This window comes from Somniosus microcephalus, chromosome 2, assembly GCF_052327205.1.
Source record: "Somniosus microcephalus isolate GS21.2 chromosome 2, FLI_Smic_1.0, whole genome shotgun sequence".
NCBI lineage: Eukaryota > Metazoa > Chordata > Chondrichthyes > Squaliformes > Somniosidae > Somniosus > Somniosus microcephalus.
Window position 1 is genome coordinate 33,940,087 of NC_140988.1, and position 22,188 is coordinate 33,962,274.

The 22,188-nt window shown below is 45.4% G+C and overlaps 1 long non-coding RNA gene across 1 annotated transcript; it reads right to left on the minus strand.

Annotated features, from left to right (window-relative positions):
• Positions 1 to 647: 647 nt before the first annotated feature.
• LOC147122648 (uncharacterized) lies at positions 648 to 6,391 on the minus strand. Its single transcript, XR_015081070.1, has 2 exons — positions 6,218 to 6,391; positions 648 to 2,739 (listed from the first exon to the last, which is right to left on the minus strand). It is a non-coding gene; the product is annotated as an uncharacterized LOC147122648 (long non-coding RNA).
• Between the last annotated feature and the right edge of the window lie 15,797 nt (positions 6,392 to 22,188).

Below are 22,188 nucleotides of genomic sequence, written 5' to 3' on the forward strand. Positions count from 1 at the left end.
CTGCAAAGTAACCATGCTCAAGCCACCTTATCCGACACTTTTATGTTAATTTTTTTTCTAATACCAGCCATTACCATTTTGTAGGAATAATATAGGACCAGGAATAGGCCATTCAGCCCCTCGAGCCTGTTCCGCCATTCAATTAGATGACAGCTGATCTGTATCTTATCTCCATCTACTCACCTTGGTTTTGTAACCCTTAATATCCTTGCCTAACAAAAATCTATCAATCTCAGTTTTGAATTTTTCAATTGACCTCCAGCCTCAACAGCTTTTTTGGGGGAGAGAGTTCCAGATTTCTACTATCCTTTGTGTGATGAAGGCATCAGCCATTACCATTCCTGAGTGGCCTAGCTACAATTTTAAGGTTATGACTCCTTGTTCTGGATTCCCCCACCAGAGGAAATAGTTTGGCCCTGATTTTCTCCCAGCCGTCGGGCGGGTTTTCAGGCGGGCGGGGGGGGCGAAAATTGCAGAGATAGGGGGTTGCAACCCCCCCTGCCCGATTCCCCGCCCCGCCCAACTTTCGCCCCCATGTTTCAGCGCGACCCGAATCAGTCCCGCCCGCCGCAGGCGGGAATGGTCGGCGGGAGCTGTAGAAGTGCCTTACTTCTTAGCTCTGGGTAATGACTCAATACACACTTGGATTCGTCAGACGGACAGGCCTTTTATTTCACTTCTTGCAAGGGGAATCAGCACCTCCACTCAAGGGGTGAGGCTACTATTCCAATGATACAGCGTAAGCGTTCCATATTTATACAGTGTAACAAACAAGTTTGATTGACATTCCTTTGTTCCTCTATCAGGATACATTTTAGATTAATCATCAGGTATTAATGACATATTGACAGAAGGATCCTGGACACATAAGTCAACCGTTAATCTATAACAGGGCATGAATCGTGTAACCGGAAGTCCTCTTTAATCTTATACAGTGTATTGGGAGGGTAGGTTTGCTTACGGTCGCAAGTTGTCAGGTCACTGGTTACTTCAAAGGAACCCATTGTTTCACTTCTACATTCTCATTAGGTGGGCAGACATCTGTTCTTGGCTGTAATCCAAGTACGTGCAATAGCTCTAGTTACACATCGACTCTTGACCGGTGTCAAGTCTGAAAACTTTTACCCAGCAAGCACCTGAAATTAACCCCTTACAATAGGTAGATTTCCTCATTCCCCCCTTTTGTCCTTTCTAAGGACAATCTATTTCGCTAAGTTTAAGAAATTCTACATCAAAGGTCTCACCCTTAATATCCTCATATTCAGACATCATTGGTACTGGAGGAGTTGACGTCAATAAGGAAAGAACTTTTGTACACAATAATTTTAAACAACCAATCAATAAACTAATTAGAATTATTATCATCACAATTGCAATTAAGACTTCCAAAATTTGCTTTCCTAGTGCTCCTCCCCACCCTGAAATCCAGTCCCACATGGACCACTGTTCAGGTTGACGTAGTTTCTTTACGGCCTCCTTTATGTGGTTTACCAGGTTGGTGATATTTTCTGAGCTATCTGGAATATAGGTGCAACATTCGGTTTTTATGATTGCACATGTGCCCCCTTCTTTTGCCAACAAATAGTCCAGAGCCATGCGGTTTTGTAAGGCAACAGTGCGCAAAGCCACCATTTCTGCGTTTACATCACTAAGAGCATCAGCAGTATCATTGGCTATTTGTTCCAACACTGCTGCCATGTTTATAGATTCTCTTGCTAACTTCCCTGTTCCATACCAGGGAAATGCTATAGCAAAGAACCTTTCGGTTTCTGTAATGGCTCGTTTTACTCGTGTCCCAGGGTGGCTATCCAAAGATGAAATATGATGTATATAGGGCACTACATATCCCAAATAACATGACCCAGTCCAACTTTGTGGTAACCAAGGGTATGCTCTATGCCCACAGATGAAATGGGTGTTATTATAGGCTTCAAATTTGTTCCATATCTGGTGCAAGTAACTCATGTATACAAAGGTATTAACATGATGATAGCTATGCTTATTTAACAGTCTTCCACCTCTCCCTCCTTGTTTCTTAGCGGTCCTATTAATTTTTCTTTTCTGAGTAATTGATGTTGAAACGAGGGGTTGAGTAAAAGGATTATCACAAAACATTGACTTAGCTGTCAGGGCCAGTCCTCCTCTTGAATTACCATGGCAGATAACCCCTCCGTTCGCAGTTCTGTCACTTGGTAATACAGTATCAGGGCATGTGACCCATAGCTTATCAAGCTTCTGTCCACTATCTTCTTCTACTATCTTATTCTGCCTAATCCTAAGACTCAGGGGTTGATACGGGGGTACCTGCATAGTGTGATCCTGAAGCTGAACCTTCATAGTCTCATTATAGCATATAATATAAAAGAAATCACTGTTTAAAAGTACACATTCTTCTATGCATGGTTTGCCCTTCAGGGGATCTGGGTAAATCAATATGGCAGTTTCAATTATCGTTGACAAAGAGAACAGTCTTGTTAAAGTCCAAATCCAGTTCATCTTGGCAGTGTATTGTCTTCAACTGATGCCTTCTTACAATGGGACGCATGTATCCATGTTGGTCGCTCCTTTACTTTCACAGCGGTGTTTGTGGTCAGGAGTACTTGGAAGGGTCCCTCAAATCTGGGTTGAAGGCTATTCTTTCGCTTGAAGATTTTTATATAGACGTTATCTCCTGGCTCGAAAGTATGGCACTTTCCTTCAGCGGGATCGACCTGGGCTTCCTTCACCTGTTGATGGAAACTAGAAATGCATTTGGTTAGTGCAATGCAATAACTCAACATATCTTCCTCCATTTTATGAATGTCCATTTGTTTAGCTGTTAAAGGTGCCGAAAAGGGCAATCTTTGTGGTCTTCCCATGACGATCTCGTGAGGCGACAATCCTGTAGTTCTGTTGGTAGCAGACCGCATTGTCATTAAAGCTATGGGTAACAGATCAACCCATTTAAGTCCAGTTTCTTTACACAGTTTTGCAAGCTTGTTTTTCAGCATCCCGTTATATCTTTCCACTAGTTCAGCCGACTGTGGATGATAACTGCAATGGAGGTGCTGGTTAATCTGTAAGGCTTTGCATAGTTCCTTAATCACTGTTCCCGTAAAATGGGACCCATTATCACTTGACAGTTTTGCTGGTATCCCAAAGCGAGGTACAATGTCCTTCAATAAACATTTAGCAACAGTGGTAGCGTCATTCTTTCTGCAAGGAAAAGCTTCAATCCATCTTGAAAACATATCAATAATAACTAATACATATTTAAAGCTCATACATACAGATAGTTCAATAAAATCCATTTGCAAGTGTACAAAAGGGCCCAGGGGTTTGGGTGGGATGCGGGCTGTACCTTCTTTATTTTCCCTGCATTCATGGTCTGGCAGATAGTACAATTTTTACATATTTGTTTTGCCAACTTTGAGATTCCTGGTGCATACCAGGTCTTGAGGATACAGTCCGCCATCCCCGTTTTGCCCGCATGGGTGAATTTATGAACACATCGGGCAATTGGTGATAGTAATGATTTGGGTGCCACCATGCGGCCGTCATGATGAACCCATAAGCCGTCAGTGTTTTTTAAAACAATGATTAACAACCCATTCCTTTACTTCATCAGAACTGGCCCTATCTTGATGGGTCAGCACATCATATAAGGACGGGGGCTGCGGTATCTCTGGCTTTTCCCTAACAGGGAAGGCTGAAACTTGTCGTTCAGTACTTGATATAGCTACTGTCTTAGCAGCGCTATCTGCAGCAGCGTTTCCAAGCGCAACCTTGTCCAAATGCCCCGTGTGCGCTTGGCACTTAATAATTGCAATCTGTTTACGTCTCTGAATAGCTAGTAAAAGATTTTGCACTTCTTGTGCATTTTTAATCTGGGTTCCCGAGGAAGTCAGGTAACCGTGAATTTTCCAAATTTGTCATGCTCATGTCTGGTTATTTCTGAATAGTTCAATATCCATTGTCTACAATAGCCAGTCATTCCTAGAAAATGCTTCATTTCTCTTTTAGTTTTTGGCAACGATGTGTTGCAAACGACCTTTATTCTATCTGGCATTAACTCCCTGTTTTAACAATGATTCCATCACTGGCTCAATTCCTTTTTCTGCTTTCTCTGACAATGGATACTGTGACCTTTTGGGTAATGGTGCAGCTGGATTAATTGTAACTTTATAGGGCTGTGCAATCTAATAGTTAGGAGGTATTTTAAATTTAAAAACGGCTGATAATCTTGTCCTGTTTTGTCATAGCAGGCCGTGCAATGCAATTTTGGATGCCATTTCCCTAGTTTCAGGGATTCCTGGTATTGTTTTATGGAGCTTGTAACGAATCCCCATGCTCCTAACAGACTGACAAGTTTGGGACTCAAACTTGGGTTGGCAATTTCCCATGCGTAAAGAACAGGGTGTTTTATTTCTGTTACTGGGTACGCATATGCCTTATCTACTTGGATTTCTACCGTTACTCCTGATGAGGAGCAAATGATTGTAGCATTCATTTTGCACAGCAAGTCTCTTCCACATAAATTCATAGAGACATCTCCTGATAACAGAAAGGAGTGTTCTTCCTCAAATTCTTCTACTTTTACTGTGAGGGGAGTCAATTGATTCAAGCATTGTAGTATTCCAGCCAATCCAGCTATCGGGGTCTTTTTCCCATTAATAGGCATTCCTTCAGAATATCCTTTCCCTAACACCGAAAAGGTTGCTCCTGTATCTACTAAAATGACATAGGTCTCCCAGCTATTTGCATTTTAATTTCAGGTTCGCTGCGTGAATTTAAAGAAACAATGGGCATTTGGTGGTCTGTGGCGCTTGGGGCTGCTGGTGTCAGTCAGTAATTCTGATCTCTATTTCTCCTAAATCCCTGTCCGTTTGTAGGGTAACCTCCTGACTGGTCCGAAAAAGGGTTATGGACAGTGAAATTAGGACCTTTATTCTCTAACGGAGGTCCATTATTGGAGGTTTTGTTCTGACGATTTTTCGCAGGGCATTGGTTTGCCCAATGTCCGGGTTGTCCGCAATTGTAACAATTACCAGATCGTCCACACCCCCTTACTCTACCACGTCTTCCTCTATATTCCCCTCTATTCATCCTTCTATAGTTACCTTGTTATCCTACCATAATAGAGGAGAGAGGTGTTTCTTCGGGGTAATTTTTTTTTTTTTTTCTTCTGACTCAACAAACATAGAGGCAGTCTTTTTATCTGGCTGTTCTCTATTTCTCTCTTGTCCGTTAAACATTCCTCGAGGATAGTAATTCTTTCTATGTTAAATGAACCATCTGAGGGAAAGGGTCTAGTCTTATTTACAGTCCATTTGGACCAGTTCGGTAGGTGATCAATGGATGATTGACCACAGTTCTTTAACATAAAGGCTGCTGGCGTGCCTTTCTCGGGTGGCTTACTGGTGTTAGCACTCATTTTAGTAGCTTAAATGGTTCACTTAAAACAATCTAAACTCCCGTGACAATCCATGATCTGCGTTGTACGCCCCTACAGATCAGATTAATAAACTATACATACGTATAAAACTCGAGGGTTCTCAACCCTCGTGGAAGTTATTTCTAACTGGGGAAAATACTGAATCCACAATAGCTTAGTGGATCATGTAAAAGACATCACTATTTTCTCAACAATACATTCCGCCACGGGACTCACTTCCCCGGCTTGGGTCTTTTCCAACCCCTTCTGCAGTTTTTTTTCAGCTTAAATATTTTAGTTAAAACATACAACAATTCCGTAACACTCTATGATCTGCGTGGGACGCCTCTACAGATCAGACATGACTGAACATTAATACATATAACAATAAACAATAAACAATACACTTGTTAAACAATAACCAAAGTGTTACTAAATCCCCAACCTATGCAGCCTTACTGGACAAAGCTGCAAAGTTGATTGATAATAACAAGTAGTTAAATACTCACTCTCATAAACATTAAACATTGACACTGTGTTTCAGACAATCGCCCACTCTTCTCTCCCTCTACCCTACTCCCTTTAGCCAAATCTTTGGCAAAAAAGGGCCTTCAATTTGTCCCAACTAACTTCAAGCTGGAACCTTGCTAGTTCAATTTCCAGTAAATCGCTAGCTCCTTAGTTAATCAAATTCCTGACTTAACCTTCTCTCTCAGCAAGCTGGAACCTTGCTAGTTCAATTTCCAATAAATCGCTAGCTCTTTAGTTAATCAAATTCCTGGCTTAACCTTCTCTCTCTGGTACCTTTATACAGTCCTTTTCTGCATGATCCTGTTCGCGGGGCATCAGCGCCTCATGGCTGGTCCTCTGTTCCGTTTATGAAAGGGAAGCAGTCACAACGGCAGTTTAACCTCCGAACCTTGTGAGTCAATTACCCGATGGCAGTACTGTCCAATGGAATAAACAGACTATGCGCAGCTATGCTTCTGGCAGGGAAAGTCCCAAAAATGTGGCAAAACACCACCTTCGGCCGATGGGATTTTCCCAACCGAGCAACGTACTCGGCGTCTGTTAACTCACCAATTGGTACAGCAAGCCATCTCGGTGGAACCTCCAAATTGTAGAAGTGCCTTACTTCTTAGCTCTGGGTAATGACTCAATACACACTTGGATTCGTCAGACGGACAGGCCTTTTATTTCACTTCTTGCAAGGGGAATCAGCACCTCCACTCAAGGGGTGAGGCTACTATTCCAATGATACAGCGTAAGCGTTCCATATTTATACAGTGTAACAAACAAGTTTGATTGACATTCCTTTGTTCCTCTATCAGGATACATTTTAGATTGATCATCAGGTATTAATGACATATTGACAGAAGGACCCTGGACACATAAGTCAACCGTTAATCTATAACAGGGCATGAATCGTGTAACCGGAAGTCCTCTTTAATCTTATACAGTGTATTGGGAGGGTAGGTTTGCTTACGGTCGCAAGTTGTCAGGTCACTGGTTACTTCAAAGGAACCCATTGTTTCACTTCTACATTCTCATTAGGTGGGCAGACATCTGTTCTTGGCTGTAATCCAAGTACGTGCAATAGCTCTAGTTACACATCGACTCTTGACCGGTGTCAAGTCTGAAAACTTTTACCCAGCAAGCACCTGAAATTAACCCCTTACAATATGTAGATTTCCTCAGAGCCTAATGATCAATTATTGGCATGTTTAATCCTATTTTCAAGGGCCCTTGCAATTTTCAGCGTTTCCCCACGTAAAACACGCCTGGTGGGAACACCGCTGATGAAACCTGACGTGAACAGAGTTGGCTTGCTTGCTTTCAGCTGCAGGTCAATCAGGACTGAAGAGATTTAATCAGACAGCATTTGCAGGCTGCAGGACCTTGTTGCTGAAGGCTTGGGGCAACTTGTTGAAGGCTTAGGCACAGCTGTGGAAGGTTGGAGCCTCACACACTTCTCCAGTGTGAGCTCCTGGGAAGCCCCTCTCACCACCCTAACTCAGCGCCTCCTCAACGGAGGCATCTGCCAGAAGCATGGGAGGCCTTTTGTTCCTTCCCTTCCTGGCATTAGAGGATCTCCAACAGCAGAGGAGGCTGGAGCAACTCCAGCAACAGCAGCACCAGCAACAACAGCAGCACCAGCAGGAGCGGCAGGCTGCGGCTCAGCCACCTGGGGCAGCACAGGCCAGAAGGGGTCAGCGCATAGAAGGCCATCGGCGCAGGAGATACCCCCCAAACAGGGTCTACAGACACAGGGTCAGCTACCTCAACTGTGCCAGAGGCGGCTCCGACTTTCGCGAGAGGTTGTGACTGACATCTGCGCAATACTGCAGCAACACCTGGAGCCCAGAGCACCAGGTCCACACTACTTACCAGTGGCCATCAAAGTCACCACCGCACTCAAATTTTATGCCTCAGGCTCCTTCCAGGGATCAGCAGCAGACATCAGCGGCATCTCCCAGGCGGCTGCACACACTTGCATCACGCAGGTAACCGATGCCCTCTTTGCCCTCGCGCACAATCACATCCATTTCACCAGGGATCACGCAAGTGTGAGGGCGCGAGCGCTTGGATTAGCTCAGCTGGCAGACTTTCCAAGGGTGCAGGGCATCATTGACTGCACACATGTGGCCCTTAGAACACCCCATCGCAATCGAGGAGTTTTTGTCAACCGCAAGGGCTCCACTCCCTTAACGTTCAGCTGGTGTGTGACCACAAGAAGGTGATTTTGCATGTTTGTGCCAGGTACCCTGGCAGCTGCCATGACTCCTTCATACTGCGCCAGTCTACTGTGCCTCCGCTATTCAGTCCACCAAGCAAACTTGAAGGATGGCTACTTGGAGACAAGGGATATCCCCTGTGCTTTTGGCTAATGACGCCGTTGAGGAGACCAGCCAGCGAAGCTGAGGAGCGCTACAACTCCAGCCACATTACCACCAGATGCATTATCGAGCATACCATCGGAATGCTGAAGATGTGCTTCAGATGCCTCAATAGATCAGGTGGAGCCCTACAGTACTCATCAGCCAGGGTCTCCAAAATCGTCGTGGTATGCTGTGTGCTTCACAACATGGCACAGCATCATGGCTTGCCAATTCCACAGGACCAAGAGGCTCCTCACAGAGCTGCCTTGGATGAGGATGATGCTGAGGAGGAGGAGGAGGAGGAGGAGGACGGAAACGAGCATCCTGCAGAGGCCCGCCAACCAGCGGCACCAGTGCGCGATAACATTGCTGGGCGGAATGCAAGGAACGCACTCATCCTGGGCAGATTTGCGTAGCCTGGTACATCAAACACTGCAGCCTCACGGCTTCTTAACTGACCATGGACAGTGGCCCATGCCTGCACATTCCTACCTATTTGACCAGCTTGCTGACATCTGCAAGTTATCCTAAGGCCACTATGTGATATCCCCATTCGCCAAATGACAGACGCCATAACTGCAGCAGTTGCCACCAGATTTTTATGTACAGGAAAATGATGGCATTAAAACTATTTACAAGACTTTTCACCCAAGTGACTACCCTTGTGATTAGTGGTGCTTTATTTTTCTCTTACGCATGCTCCTGTGTAGTGGAACCCCTGTGGCTTCAGCAGATGTGGCGGCCCCTTGCTCACTTTCCTGCTGTGCCTGTCTCGACACCTTTGGCGGGCGTCCTCTGGGGTGGCGAGCCTGTGAGGGCTCGCCAGCTGTCTGCTGCTCCTGTGGCTATGCAGGGCTTGAGACTCCTATCTCACTGGGGTGTGGACTCCGGCAGGCCTCTGACCGAGGGCTCTGAAGTGGCATGGACGTGTGAGCGCGAGGAGAGGAGCCCCCACTTCCTTGAGGTGTGCCAACAACCTCCCTCTCATGGGTCAGCTCCTCCTCAGGCCTGCAAGTGGCTGGAGAGCACCTTGCTGCACATCAGGGGATCCATGGGGACCTATCTCAGCACTGGAAGTCCTGCTCAGAGGGACTTCCATGAAGGTCTGGTTTCAGAGCTCAATAGATGCCTATCGCTCCTCAAGAGATGCCATTCTATTCAGAGCACTCACCATGTTATCGACACCCTGGCGACTAAGCTCCTCCATGGCCGCAGCCCTCCTCTCCTCGGCTGCAGCCCTCCTCTCCTCGGCTGCAGCGGTCCTCTCTTCGGCTGCAGCCAGCATTGCCACAGAGGTAGCCATCCTTTCCGTGGTGATGCTTTGATGCACCAATGACTCCAATAAGGCTCTGCTCATGCTCGCCATGGACTCCTCCATTCGCTCCACACTCGCAGCGACCCTGGAGACAAAACCTCCCAGAGACTCCTGCATCTGTGCATGGAGAGCCATCACCTCCTCTCTTGTGGATGGACCCAGAGGCATAGGGTCGACATGCAGCTGAGCTGAGCTGGCAGAGCCCTGCGCCCTCCGATGAGGACTCTCCACTGCTGTCTCTGTCTCCACAATCTGCTGATGCTCACTTGTGAGCTGTGATACACCAGGTGACAACTCTACTCTATGTCCCAAAGGTCCCACCGAGGTGTGAGTGTCTGCGCTGGTGCTAGGTGCGCTTACTTCTGCTGACTCTGCACCCTCAGAGGCTGGAGCTTCCTCTGAGGAGTCTGGCTGCAAAGCCTCTTCCTCCTCAGCAGTGGCGACGGGGGCTCTGGATGGTCCTGTGGGGGAGTAAAACAAAGAGTTAGAGATGTGATTCCAAGGCTACTTGCACATTGGATTTGGCATATGCTCATAAGTCCAAATGATGTGGCTTCAGAATCATATCAGCAACTCATGCTATGTCAATGAGAGAGATGGGGAACTATTCTGTCACCAGCTTGCGGGTTTGCTCCAGTCTCTCCTGCCCCAGCATCTACAGGCACGTCAGCCCCAGCAATCTCGATCGCCGCTTCCTCCCAGGGGCTCAGGTGGGCGACTGAGGGTGGTCCTCCTCCAGTCCTCGTACGCGCTCACCTATTGTGAGCTCTCTTTTCCTGCAATGAGAGAGACAAGTGGAGTTTGGGTGAGAGTGCAGGAGTGAGTGTAGAGATTGCATAGCATAGATACTTAGAAGGAGACAAAGATGGTGTAAGGCTGCAAGATCAAGGGCCCTCCCTGTGTGTTGTCAGTTGTGTTCCAAGCATCAGAGTGAGAGGCAGTGTGAGGGCTGGATGGTGGAATAGTTATGTGAATGTGAGCATAGAGAGATACGGAATGGGTAAGGGTGCATGGATGTGACTGTGAAGTGGGATGTGGAGGAAGAGATTGCTGAAGCTGAGTGCTGTTGGGGAAAGGCAATGGGGATCAGGTTGAGGGTGATGGAAGCTTCGTACTTACTTTCCCTGTGCGGTGAAGGTCATGGAAGTGTTTCCTGCACTGCATCCAGGTGCAACGGGTGACTCCCAGAGAGTTGACCTCTGCAGCCACCTCCCTGAGCGAGGGTAGAGGACCTCCCTGTGGGCCCTTACCCCATCGATCAATGTCTGCAGTGATGTCTCGTTGAATTTGGTGGCAGCTCGGCCTCTGCCGCTGGCAGCAGCTGGTGCAGGCTCCTCTGCCATTCTGCAGGAGTGGTTGAGAAGCCTGCAGAGGTTGAGAAGCTTGCTGGCATCTTTAAAAGCACCACGAATGATGACATCATAATGTGGGGCTTTCTGACTGGAAATGGACACTTAGCAAGGGTGCCCACACGCTGGAAATTAATTGGCCACTTGAGGGAAAATTGTGTGCAGCTGGCTGACCCATTTTTTTTCAGGTCGGGACCCGACATTCGGGGAACCGGAAAATTTCCCGCACGATCCACAAAATCGGGCCCTTTCTCTCTATCTACCCTATCAACTCCTTTAATCATCTTAAACACCTCAATTAGATCGCCCCTTAAACTTCTATACTCCAGGGACTACAAGCCTAGACTCATTGGTTGGCTCCTGCAATATTCTTACCAATGACAAGTAAATACTCAATCAAGTGCAATGCATTTATTTAACCCATTGTATTTGTGGTGTGTGAATGTTGGCTGCCTGATTTGGCTCAGGGCTGCCTTCCGTTGTGCTTTGTTTCAGACGTATCACACCAGGTGGGCAGAGGAAATGCTTCAAGGACACCCTCAAAGCCTCCTTGAAAAAGTGCAACATCCCCACCGACACCTGGGAATCCCTGGCCTAAGACCGCACATATTGGAGGAGAAGCATCCGGGAAGGCGCCAAACACCTGGAGTCTCTTCGCCAGGATCAAGCGGAAGCCAAGCGCAAACAGCGGAAGGAGCGCACGTCAACCCAAGCACCCCACCCCACCCCTGCCCCTTCAACCACCGTCTGCCCCACCTGTGACAGAGACTGTAGGTCCCGCATTGGACTCATCAGTCACCTGAGAACTCATTTTTAGTGTGGAACCAAGTCATCCTCGGTTCCGAGCAGCTGCATAAGAAGGACGTTGACCATTCTTTCCAAGTAATTCCCTCCTGCAAGCATTGTGCATGTTGGCTGGTTGCTGTATCACTTGCAGCATGCTGGGGTTCTGATCGCCCAAGACCTCCTTGAGAGATGCACTGTGAGAGGCAAAGTCCAAATACTGAAGCAGTAAAAACATGCATTAAGCAGCTTTCTGTGCAATTTTCAGTTAACCCCTCAGTAGCACAACAGCAATTTCCAGGCTTATAATTACTTTAGCACACTTATCCTTTAGGGTGTTTTTTATCAAGGTATGGTCTTGATGTTTTTATGCACAATCAGTCTATAATATGGACACATTAATGTAACATATCATGCAAATCATGGAATATCTGATTAATATAGTACTGATCACTAGTTCTGCTCTTTCCTCTAATCTCTACAGATCTAAAGACTTACAAACTCTTCTTCCCAAACCAATCTACCATTGTTTTCTGATATGCATCCATTATTTCAGATTTGTGAGTCCATACTTATGTCCGTTTAGTATTTGTGAGTTTTGCCTTTAAACGTAAGAGCAGTGGAGATTAAGGCATGACAGCGTGGACCATGGATGTTTCTTACTGCAAAACTTTCTCTCTCCTGTCATAATGTGTCACCTAATATTTTCCGCAAGACTTCTCCTGATCTCCCACTGTAACATTGGTGGAAAACTGATGGAAACCCTGGTGAAACGGCTGTAATTTCTCTGGGGTTTCTGCCAATCAGCCACTGGAGTTACAGTGGGGGATCCGGAGGACCCCTATGAAAATTCTACCCCATGTAATGTAAAGTAATGTAATTTGCATAATCCTATTATCACTTCTAATACACTAGCTGCAACAATTTGGCTCACATTTTTCCGTGGGAGTACAGCATTTTTTTCATGCGTCTTCAACAAATGCTCTTTTCTTTGTGCCCACTTATGTCCGGTGCTGTTACTTTATAGTGATGTACTAGCAGGGGGGGGCCGGCGTTGCCAGGGCAGTTTAGAGGGCCGCGCGGTTGACGGCCGGCCGCTGCCGCTCCCCCACTCTGTGTGTCGGGCCGCGCGGTTGACGGCCGCCCGCTGCCGCTGCCCCGCTCTGTGTCTCGGGCCGAGCGGTTGTGAGGCCCAGCCTGAGTGACCCCAACTCACCTCCCGCTCCGGCGGGCCGACACAGCTGCCCTGCTCGCTGTTGAGGAAAAGCAGGGGAAAAAATGGCGGCAAAGTTTCGGGAGGCTGCAGGATTAGGCCCCACCTGTGACGCACCGATTGGTCAACCATCAGGTCACTGAACTGTAGGATTGATCAACTCAATGCTAATGAGCAGTAGGATTGGTCAACCGCTAATGAGCGGAATTTTGAACGTTTTTTGTATACTGTCGGAACAATTTTTGTGTGACCAAAACGTAAATATGTCTATGACACTCCCCTGATCATCAGCTTTCTTTTGATATAACATATGTGTAGGTACGCTCTATAACTTTTGAGTGTATAGCGGACAGACAGACATACAGACAGACATACAGACAGACAGACAGACATACAGACAGACATATATGCCTTATATATGTATAGATTCATGACTTATTGTTCATACTCTTCAAGTCATATTTGTACTCGAGGGGGAAATTTTTCAGGGGGTCAGCGGGCGCATTTGGTGGCACAAAAACGGTTTTGACAGTGGGTCAGGACCCCACTCTCCACCCGCTGCCACACACCTTTCCCAGATGTCCGGTCTGTCAATGCTTAACAGACCCGAAAGGCAGTGGCGGGGGAGGCAATTCAAGTCATTATGACCTTGTTAACAGCCCATTAAGAAGTATTTTGAGCTCACCTTTACATTTTACGAGGTCGCCCACGGGATCCACACTGCTCAGGGATCATGTCAAGTAAACAGGTCGGGGGTTGTATGGCCATGGGATCATTTCATTACTTGGCAGCTGCAAAAGTGCGATAAAAGCTCCCATCTCACAGCTGTTCACTTTCCAAGCTCAGAAGCTGTCATTGCTGCATTTGGAAGACAGATTTGGCTTTATGCAGGTTACAAGTTTTTGGAGTAAACTCCCTGTTCAGTATCACCTCATTGGAACAATCTCTCTCACCATTGACGGATCGCTTCTGTCATCTCAAGTTCACCTGCCATCTATTCCATCAGCATCGGTGCCCTTGAAACTCTCTCACCTTGGTATTCAGAATCCCACCACGATCAGCCCCAACACTAGCAGCACCAGGCACACCAACAGCACCAACAACAACAACAGCTTTCTCTGCAATCAACTGATGCTGCACAGGACAGTGGGCATCAGCACCCAACCACATTGCTGCCCGGGAGGCCAGGGATGGCCTCACCATGGCCAAATTTACTTCACTTGACGTTGTACACCCTGGCTGCCACATGATGTGCCAGGTTGGCACCACCCCAAGCATCCCTACAATGCTGAAGCCATTCCTTTCACACTCATCGCCATTGCGGGGGGTACCGTTATGTCTCACCATTCACTGCAACTCACTGAGCCATTTCCAAAGGTTCATACAAATCTGTCCAAGAACGCAAAGTGTTCAAAATAAAGGTTTCAATGTTTGACAGCACGTTAACAGAAACTTCACATGAACAGTGGCTAAAACACACAAGTGCCCACTCTTGTGTGTTGTTAGTTGGTATGATTGGACTAGGATGAGGATGAGTGTTAGGGGTGGCTAGTGAGATGGGAAAGTGATAATGTAGATAGAGAAGGATGGGTGGAGGTGCAAGGTAAGTTGGTGTGAGTAAGGATGTGCCAGAGTAGGGTAGGGAAGGCAGAGTGATGGGAATGTGATGAGTGGCATAGCAGGATGAGGTTGAGTGTGGCTTTGCAGTAATGTTTCGTGATCTGCTGAGATCATTGAAAGGTTTGCGCCACTGTAACCTGGTCCTCCTTACAACACCACTGCTTGTGTCCTCCTGTGCATGTGCATCCAGTCTGCATTGTTCTCCTGATCTCCCATTGGAAGGGAAGAGAACCGCTGTGCATGCTGTGAATCCCTCCATAAGCATATGGAGTGAGTCATAGGAGAGCCTGGGTGCAGCCCTGCACCTTTGTGCAGTGCTTGTCAGTGTTTGCAGCACCTCAATGCTGTAGAACACTGACAGCAGAACAGTCAAAATCAATTTGCGCATGGTTCCTTTAAGAAAACTGGCTGATGAGGCACCATCAAGTGACATCATCAGACCCGCTTCCTCTAATTAGCTGGCACTCTCGACTCTGAGTCAGAAGGTTGTGGATTCAAGTCCCATTCTAGAGACTTGAGCACAAAAGTAAGGCTGATACTTCTGTGCAGTACTGAAGGAGTGCTGCACTGTCGGAGGTGTCGTCCTTTGGATGAGACAATGCACAGCCCTATCAGGTGGCTGTAAAAAGTCCCATGGCACTTTTACAAAGATGAAGAGGGAGTTTTCCCCAGTGTCCTGGGCAAGCTTTATCCCTCACCCAGCACAACTGAAAGCAAATTATCTGGTCATTATATCATTGCTATTTGAAGGATCTTGCTGTTGGCATATTGGCTTCTGTGTTTCCTACATTACAACAGTGACTATGCTTGGTTGTATAGTGCTTTGGGATGTCCTGAGGTTGTGTAAGGCACTATAAAAATGCAAGATGTTTTTTTTCCTCATGCTGCTTCTTCCAGACCTCCTACCAAGCCCTCCAAGCCATTGATAGAGTTTCTTGCATCAGTGGGAAATTGCCACTTATGTTGCCTCCTTAGCAAATTTGGAAGCCATCATTCCTCATCATGAATCTTGTCTTGTTGCTGCAGTACAGAGGTTACGAACGTGAGCAAGGCTTGGGTGGTAAATCAGGTCCTTCTCTCTTTTCATTGAGCAACTATCCCTGAATATTGCACACTGCACAGCTGCACTAGGAAACATGTTGTAATTTATGCTGGTTAAATAACTCGTTAGCAGCTTGAAATTATTAAAGAATCATTATGACAGGTGCACTGTGATTAGCTGCCAGTTTTTCATTATCGCTAACAAAATTGGATTCTCAGAGTACAAGTTTCAAAATTGCGTGTTCCCACAATTTCACTGGCTATGAATTATGATGATCAATATGAATTTCTCCAGTCTTTCCAGGGAAAAAATGGAAATCCAGCCTTAGATGAGCAATGCAAGCTGCAGGGCTCGACAATAAAAATTCGAGTGTCTCTCAGCAGGCGTTATGAATCAGTCCCAGACACCATCTCCCACATCATTCTATACCTCATACCGAATAATTATTTTAAAGATTACAGAACATGCTTGAAGAGAATTGGCAAATTTGATGCAAATTAGGTTTCTATTTCTGACAAGGATGATAAAAAGTAATTTACAAAAATTGTCAGATCAAGGTTTGACTTTTTTTTAAACAATCATTGAGAAGTCGGAGATATAGTGAAATCATCAAAGGCAAAATATGGTAATTACTGAACAACATGTAAAAGTGTTGCAGTCCATGTATTCCCCCACCCCTTTCGAAAACCTCCATCCCCAAATCTGGGCACGAGTGGAAAAAGGTTATTCTCATTTCTTCAGCGGTTGCAGAAATCCTGCAATAATCTCGGAGGATTTATGTCTTTTGGTGTGTGAAACTTTGTTAGAGGCAAGGACAGGAGTGCAGATCTTGTATATGATAAATCAAAACAATATTGGAAACTCCAAAATATTCACAAGGCGAACTAGTCCTATTGGGATTGTGTGAATGTCATCCGTGGAATGTCTTTGGTGGAATGCTGCCAATTATGATTGAATGGTGCACATTGTAAGATTGAATTGACAGCCTGGAATTTTCACAGGATTGCCTTTTGCAGTCGGGAAGCAATTGCGCACAATTTTCTCTTTGAAGTTTAAACCATGTTATTTGCCTCCCGATCAATTGAAGGGATTGTACACAACAACACAAGAGCTGAATCTGTGGTGTGTTGTACCAGTAACAAATCTGATAATGCATTTGTGTAAAATTCCTTTGTCCGTTACTTCAGTTACGGTGTTAACCCCTTTGTGAAAATAGCATAGGAATTTCATACAAGCATGTTTATGCATTCAGTACTAATATTGGATCGTATGATTTCAAATGCACAGTGATCTTTTGCAAGTAGAAAGCAATGTGGGTTGAATGGCCCTTTTTCTTTCTTTCAGACTTACGTTCCTGAGATACTAGAAAGCTTCAGGCTTCACAGCGTTGCTTAGTTTAAGTACAACTTGGTCCAGTGTTTTGCACATGCTGGCTTCACGCACACAAACCAACCACCTACCTATGAACTGAGCAGATTTTAGATTCTTCCCAGTCATGGTACACTCTGCATACTGATAGGTTGTTTAGGAATGCCAGCCTCTATCAAGTCAGCCATAAAGACAACAAAAATGTAGTACCTTTTAATTTTTAAAATAAATCTATCAGAGTTTCAATTGACCATTGTACTGCTGTGTAATGCATGTATTGATAGCGTCCTGTGCCATTAAGCTAAGTTCTGCTATATTTCAAGCTGTCCTCTAACTTGCATTCATGCAATAATTACTTTTTTCTCTTCTTTTCTTTTCATTATTATTGGATAGCTATTGAGTTCCAAACGTTCGAGTTCTAGGATTTAAGATTTCTGAGCTATCAGCACTTCTGCTGAAACAGTATTGCCTGTATTATGAATAGTAATTTTACTGTCTGCTGCCACAAGTTGTGTACAGTGACACATAGGCTACATTTCTTTCAATGTCACATCATTCGTTTCCTTTTAATCCCTTTGGGTTCTGTGTCAGCAGCATGGTTTCTTGCAACATTTAGAAAATATCCCTGAGTATATCGTGGAGAATAAACAAACCTTTGCTGGGAGCTCTGATTTATTTTGGTTCTCTTTACAAAATATAAAAATGATGGAGTTATTGAGCTCAGCCATATACAGTAAGCACTAAATCCCTTTTGCATATTGCTGTAAAATAGTATAATTTCGACTACGCCAAGTGCAGTTTGCCAAGTCATATCAAGGCTGCAAAAGATGAGGTTATAAAGATTATGTATTAAGCACTCATAGTAATGGTTATTATTTCTGTGATTCTGGAATTTACTGGAGAGTGTGAGGTTTAATGTTCATAATACTGGCTTTGCCTACATTTTCTTTAAGCTTATTATACAGGATAGTAACTCCTTCACAATGGATATATTGATAAGATTGTGGGCCAAGATATTGAGCTGGATTTTCCGACCCCCACGGGTGCGTACAAGGTGCGTACGCGCCCGTAGGGGCTGCACAAGTGCCAGTTTCAGGCATGCGAAGTACATGCGCTGAAACCCGGCACTTGCGATCTGTCAAGAATCCTTTTGAGTGATCCTCCGCATGCCCAGGAAAACTGCCTCTGCGGGTGGAGAGCTGCGCTTTTTGCACAACTTCCGCCCGCTGAATGAATGTCAAATTCTTACGCCTGGTAAAAGGGCCTGCTTTTACCAGCATAAGAGTTGTAAAAAAATAGTAAAATGAAATTTGATAATCATTTATAAATAAAAATACTCGTCAAAAAGGTAAGTTTATTTTTAGCCCTGTAAAAACATTTTTAAAAAATTCCCAAAAATTACATTTTTGTTTAAAATATTTAATTAAATGGCATTTTAATTAATTTTAATGATGTAATAAAAAATGTATTTAATGTTTTAGTGTGTTTTTAAATGTGATCCCCACTCATACATTTGACAGTTCTGTCCGTATAGAACTGTCAAAAGTATGAAGGGCGATTCCCTTCTTCCATTGGTTCGCCTGGCCCACATGATCCCGGGGTGTTTGCGAACCACATGCGCATTTCAAAGAGGAGAGGCCCAGGAGCGGAAGCGTCAGGATCTACGGAACCAGCAGGTAAGTTTGTAGATTTTTTTCCGATCGGAGGTATCCGTTTGCAGGAAGCCTCTGATCAGAAGTTCAGGGCCATCACTAATTATGTAGTAGTCACTTTCGATTGGATAGTGAATGGCAGGTTAGGTCATTGCTGGTCCGATGAGTGTTAGGTCATGAGTTGTTTTGATAGCTGGTCAGTTTTAATAGTGTGGGGAAATGCACTGTTATAAAACCACAGTTAAAAATCTGAGTCTATCAGTAAGTTTGGATGTTGTTAAAGAAGTCTTAGTAGCCCATTGGCAAGCATTGGCCTGCTCCAAAGATTCTGGCATAATCAAGTATGGATAAGAAATATACCACTGATATTTTCATTAATTATTCTCTTATTATCATTCTTTTCTTTTCTAAGGATGCAATTGCACTCAGTGGTAGCGCTCTCACCTGAGTCAGAAGGTTGTGGGTTCAAGTCCCACTCCAGAGACTTGAACGCACAATCTAGGCTGACACTCCAGCGCAGTACTGAGGGAGTGCTGCACTGTTGGAGGTGCCATCTTTTGAATGAGACATTAAACCAAGGCCCCGTCTGATCTCTCAGGTGGCCATAAAAGATCCCATGACACTATTTCGAAGAAAAGCAGGGAAATTTTCCCCGGTGTCCTGGCCAATATTTATCTCTCAACCAACATCACAAAAAAAAAACGATTATCTGGTCATTATCACATTGCTGCTTGTGGGACCTTGCTGTGTGCAAATTAGCTGCCATGTTTCCTGCATTACAACAGTGACTACACTTCAAAAGTGCTTTATTGGCTGTAAAGCGCTTTGGGATGTCCTGCGGTCATGAAAAGCACTATGCAAATGCGAGTCTTTCTTCTTTTTTAGAGAAATTTTCATATTGCTTTTAAGAGTAATCTACTCTCGAATTCATTTTGATTCTGGAGATTCTGGATTCTCTTTGAGATCCAACATTCTTTGGGAAATCAGGTTTTTATGCGGTATCAGGAAAATTGACATTATGTCACATGGGAATGCATGCTCATTTAGTGAGAAACTTTATATTTGGTTGTGAAAAGGAAAAAAAACACCTCCCAATTCAGTGGGAGAAGCTTATTACAAAAGTAGGATCATGACATTGATAGGTCGAATGACTGTGAGACCCAAACTTCTGAACACCACGTTTATACTGCGGCAAGGAGAAATACAGTTTGGTTTTCAAATGTCCGAGTGCAGAGGATTTCTGTTTTCTAACTCAGGAGGCAGATATTACTCCATGTTTAAACACCAACTTTATTGTTGTGTATGTACCTTTAAGAGAATAACTGGTCTCAGACTGCAGTACCGGCAGTGACCACCCCTGTATAAAAGGCGCTAGTGAGCCTTTGTTGTGTTTAGTTTCACTATGGACTTCCACCAGTAAAGACGTGTTTTGTTTAACTCTGCTGTCCGTGTCTCAATCATTCACGGACATAATACTGGCGACGAGCAGATACAAACCTACCTACAGTCTGCACCACCTCCTGGGATCCATTCCTACAGCGAAGTGAGCAGAGGTCGAGGCCAGAAAGAAAAGAAAGTAAGAGGCAGTAGAAACGGGCGTCGACCGTGGGCATCCGCCCTGTGTTGCAGAGTTGAAGATTGCTGGAGAAGCTGTCGGATGCGGGGCCTGGTTCCTGTCGACGGTGCTTCAGCTAATCGGGCTGGTGGCAGGTAGTGCACTGATCCTTCCTGGGCTGCGGCGGTCGCGAACTCGAGCGGGTGGTTTGCAACGGGGCCGAGCAGCGTTGTCGGGAAGAAGAGTGAGAGAGGGTGGAGCACACAGGGTGCGGCTGGTGCTACAAAGCCGGGCTGCATATAGACCCGCGAAGAGGGAGGCAAGAGTCCCACAGGGTTGTTCCACGACGGGAAAATAATTTTAAAAAATAAATATTAAACGCGCAAGAAACCGTGGAAAGCAGCGCTAACAACAGCGGGGAAGAAGGCAAAGTGTGGGAGGCGCCATCGTAATCAGTGGGGAAGAAGGCAAAGCGCGGGAGGCGCCATTTTGTTAAATCGGGGAAGAAGGCAAAGCGTGGGAGGCGCCATTTTAGATTTGCAAGATGCCGAAGACTGGCTGTATCACTGCTTTTGATAATACAATAGAGGACTGGACCACGTATGTGGAAAGAGTCGAGGTATATTTCGAGGCAAACGAAATAGCGGAGGAGAAAAAGGCATTGATATTGTTAAACTTAATGGGCGCTAGAACGTATGGCCTATTGCGGGACCTGATTACTCCAGCCAAACCGAAGGCGAAGAGTTTTAACGAAATTGTTGCTGTCCTACAAGAACACCTAAACCCTGCACCGCTGTTGATAGCAGAAAGATTTAAATTCCACAGGAGAACTCAGCACAAAGATGAGAGCAATGCTGAGTATCTTATGGAACTACGCAAGCTATCAAAGCACTGCCAGTTCGGAGCAGGACTGGCAGATACCCGACGGGACAAATTTGTCTGTGGACTCCTGAGTGAAGGAACACAGAAGAGGTTACTCTCAGAGAAAGAGCTGACGCTAGATAAAGCTTTCAGTGTGGCAGTATCGTATGAAGCAGCAGCCAGGGGAGCTGCAGAAATTCAACAAAAACCACAGGAATACGGCACCCACGAAATGACACGGGGATTTACAAAATGTTATCGCTGCGGCAGAACTAACCATGACCAGAAGGACTGCTGGTCCAAAGACAGAATATGCAGGCAATGCGGGAAGATGGGACACATTGCACGAGTTTGCAGGTCTGGGAAGAAGACCAGCGACAACAAAAAGGCTACTAAGGAACCGTACAAGAAAGTACAAAAGATGACGGACAGTAGTTCCGAAGACCAGATGAGCGATAGTGAATCCGGGAACAGGAGACTAAGCTGTCTCAAACTTCACAATGTAATCGCAAAAGAGGATCACCGAACCATTTGGGTCACCCTCACGATAGCAGGGTCCCAAGTTAAAATGGAATTGGATACAGGATCAGCGCTAACCGTCATGAATCGACGAGACTACGAGCGGCTATTTTCACACATACCCTTGAGAGAGACATCCATCGTCTTGACGACGTATACGGGGCAAAAAGTATACCCCAGAGGAAAAATAAGGGTGCCTGTCGAATACAACGGCAAGAAAATATGGAAATTGTATCTCTACATACTGCCAAATGGTGGATCACCGTTATTGGGACGGGAATGGATCAGGAAGATAAACTTAGATTGGCACTCCATTCATGCAATGACGGTGGACGGTAAAAAAGATGAAGACGTCACTCCTGGACGATTGTCAACAATCTTAACTAACGCCAAAGAGGTATTTCAACAAGAACTGGGCATGCTTAAAGGCGTAACCGCCTCGATAAAAATAGAAGAGAATGCAGTTCCCAAATTTTTCAAAGCAAGACCGGTACCATATGCAATTCGCCCAGCCGTCGAGGCAGAGCTGGAGAATCTGGAGAAGGCGAGCGTGTTGTCTAAGGTCAACTGGAGCGAGTGGGCAACACCCATCATTCCTGTCATGAAGAAAACGTTAAGC